Source organism: Vombatus ursinus, unplaced genomic scaffold (assembly GCF_900497805.2).
Source record: "Vombatus ursinus unplaced genomic scaffold, bare-nosed wombat genome assembly UNPS02013950.1, whole genome shotgun sequence".
NCBI lineage: Eukaryota > Metazoa > Chordata > Mammalia > Diprotodontia > Vombatidae > Vombatus > Vombatus ursinus.
The window spans coordinates 3,103,547-3,106,966 of NW_020953728.1; the positions used below are offsets into that span (position 1 = coordinate 3,103,547).

The 3,420-nt window shown below is 35.5% G+C and overlaps 1 non-coding gene across 1 annotated transcript; it reads left to right on the forward strand.

Moving 5' to 3' along the window:
* Window positions 1-1,544: 1,544 nt before the first annotated feature.
* LOC114040801 lies at window positions 1,545-1,651 on the forward strand. The gene has a single exon (XR_003568836.1). It is a non-coding gene; the product is annotated as a U6 spliceosomal RNA (small nuclear RNA).
* The last annotated feature ends 1,769 nt before the right edge of the window (window positions 1,652-3,420 follow it).

The following is a 3,420-nucleotide window of genomic DNA, read 5'->3' on the forward strand; positions in this document are numbered from 1 at the left end:
CAAAGAGAAAAAAAGAAGGAATGTAGTCCAGGTCAATTGCACTTCCTTCATTTTGTCCATTTAGTTACATTTAACTTAATCTCTAGAAAATCTATAGAATCTTTTCAACCACTGGACACTTTGGAAAACTAGATGAGTTAAATTAAAACTTGCTATAATACATTTCATTATTATGTGCAGTCAGATATATATGTCAAAACATGTCTTCTCAAACATTTTATATTCATCTTTTTTCCTCTATAAAAGTGTAAATTTTTTAATTCCTTCTAGCTAGTTTAATGTCTTGCACAACGCTGGCACTTTAAAAATGTCTGGTTATTTGAATTGAATTATAGCAATTCTATACATTAAAAATAACAATTCAAGGTCATGATAACTCATAGTCAATAACACATTATGTTGAGACAACAGCCCATATGACTGGTATTCGGGGGAGGGGGCGGTTTGTCCAGATCTATGATTTCTTCAGTGTAGATAACACCCAGTATAGAAACCTTATACACCAAACATGGAGCAGCAACTCTTCTGTAACTTTCAGTCTTAAAAATTAACCTGGCATTAGTGTTATCAAAAATAACAGCATTATAAAGTATGAATTCAGCATGGTAAGCAAAAATTTACTCCCTGACTCCAATGGGAAAGTTCTACATGACTATTTCTTATGTACCTTAGGAGGATAGATAACCAATGCTAAAATGACAAGACAAATAGCTCTCAGATATGGTTTGTGTCCCAGGTCCGGTGTTGTCCAACCCCCAACATTTTACCATTATATCATTCATCCTTACCTGAGGTATTGAGAAACAAGAAGAGGAAGCAATTTTAAAATGAGTCAAATTAACATTTGTGAGAAAAATGTTTGTGATACGAAAGAAGTTCAAATTATCAATTAAAAAAAGATGATTAGGTTAATAGTTTATTTCAATTTATTTATCATTATAATAATGGATATTTATGGAGTACTATAAAGTTGGCAAAACATTTTATATACATTATAGTACTTGATCATCCAAACATACCTGTAAGGGAGATACAATAGATGTTATGCCTGTTTTATAGGTGAAGAAACTAAGTCTTAGGAAGATAGTCACTAGCCAATGCAGCAAACAACTATCAAAGGCAGGATTTGAAACCAGTTCTTCTGAGCCCAGATCTAGAATCTGCTCTGCTAGTTAGAACAATTTGCCATGGTAGTTAGTACTCATTCCCCAACCCCCATTATTATAAACAGTGAGAACTGGTTGTAATGAGAAAAATGTAGAAATACAAGTCAACAGTACAATAACAGGATGCACCTGCACATTTCATAGAAACAGGTGACAGCAGATTCATATTATCTGTACCGTTAGGAGTATTCCCAGGGTACATGACACAGGCTGAAGCACAGCCTAAAATTCTTTCAGACCTTTCAAAAATGAGAAGGGACTGTCTGACAAACAAAACATCAGGCTGCTAACTGGTGAAAAGAGATAGCTGAGAGTTCTTATCGACCAATAAAGTTTAGAAACATAGTTGCTCAGCTGTAATGAAAACAAAAACAAGGACTATTCAATTCAGCAACATATTCACTATAGTTAGAACAATACAGAGAAGATTAGCATGGCCCCTCAGCAAGGATGACCTGCAAATTTGTAAATCATTCCTTATTTCTAACTATATGAATATGCTATACTACAAAACACTCTTTACACACATAACAAAGACTGACCTAAATAAATTAAGGAATATAATTTCCTCCTGGATAGGCCAAACCATCATAATAAAATAACAATACTACCTAAATTAATTTACTGCTGAAAGATGACTTTATAAAGATAGAAAAAATAGCAAAATCCATCTGGAGGGAAAAACAGATCAACAATCTCAAGGGAAATGATGAAAAAAAAAAGTGGGAAGGAAAGGGGCCTATCAGTACCAGATCTCAAGCTGTAGCTATTTCTAAAATTTAGTGCTGATTTAAAAACAGAGTGGTAGATCAGTGAAATAGATTAGGTACAAAATATACAGAAGCAAATGAGCGGAATAGCCCAGTTTTTAATAAAACCAAAGACTCCAACTACTGGAGTAAAAACTCTAATTTGCAAAAAACTGTTGAAAAGCAGTCTGTAAGAAACTACATATAAAATACTATCTCATAACTTCCTTTCTACTCTCAAGGGTACCACCATCAGTCCAGTCATCCAGGCTTGCAATGTAGGTGATATCCTTATCTCTTCATTCTCTTACCCCCATATCTAATCAGTTCTCAAGTCTCTTGTCATTTATGACTTCATACCACCTCTAATATAATCCCCTCTCTCTCCTCTCACATTACAACCACCCTAGTGCAGGCCCTCATCACTTCACTCTTGGACTATTGCAATAGCGCGCTGGTGAGTTTCCCTGCCTCAAGACTCTCCACTCAATTGTCCAACTGATCTTCTAAAAACACAAGTCTGACCACATTGAATAAACTTCAGTGGCTTCCTGTTACTTCCAGTTCATAACCTAATCTCCTTCTAGCTTTCCAGTCTTCTTATACCTTACTCCATTTCATGTACTCTGATATCCAGTGACACTGCACTGCCTTCTGTTTCTAAAACACAATATTCCATCTCCTGACTCTGAGCATTTTCACTGCCTAATCCCCATGACTAGAATGTTCTCCCTCTTTGTTTCTGTTTCTTAGCTTCCCTGGCTTCCTTCAAGTTTCATTTACAAAAAAGGCTTGAAGCCTTTCCCACTTTTTCTTAATCTTTGTGTCTTCCCTTCAAGAACATCCAATTTATCCTGAGTCCATCTTATTTGTTTATAGTTGTTTGCATGTTTTTTCCTCCATGAGACTATGAATTCCTTGACAGCAGGGACTGTTTTTGCCCTTTTTTTTTTTTTTTGCTTAGTGCAATGCCACGCAAATAGTAGGCACTTAATAAGTGCTAATTGACCAAGCAGTTGGCAATATACCAAAATAAGTTCTTTTGGTCATATTTGACTCTTTGTGACCCCATTTGGGGTTTCTTGGCAAAGATACTGAATCATAATCATAAACAATCATAAATGAATTAGTAGAAAAATGAAGAGATGATGACCAAACAGAAGACAGAGATGATCACAAACAATAAAAAGCACAATTTCAATTGTGTACCATTGAAAAGTGTTTGTACAAACAAAACAAGTGCAGCTAAAATTAGAAAGAAAGAGACTTCCAGAGATGAACCTAAGATGGCAGAGTAGAAGAAGGACTCAGTCAACCTCTCCCAACATTCCCCTGCAAACAAATTTAAAATAATGCCTCAAATCAAATTCTGGAATGTCAGAGACAACAAAAGGTCAGAGTGAGACATTCTTCCAGCCAAAGACAATTCAGGGAGAGGATTCTGGGAAGATGGTAGAGTAGGTCAGAAAACTTTCAGCTTTTTAAATTTCCTCCACAGAGGGAAC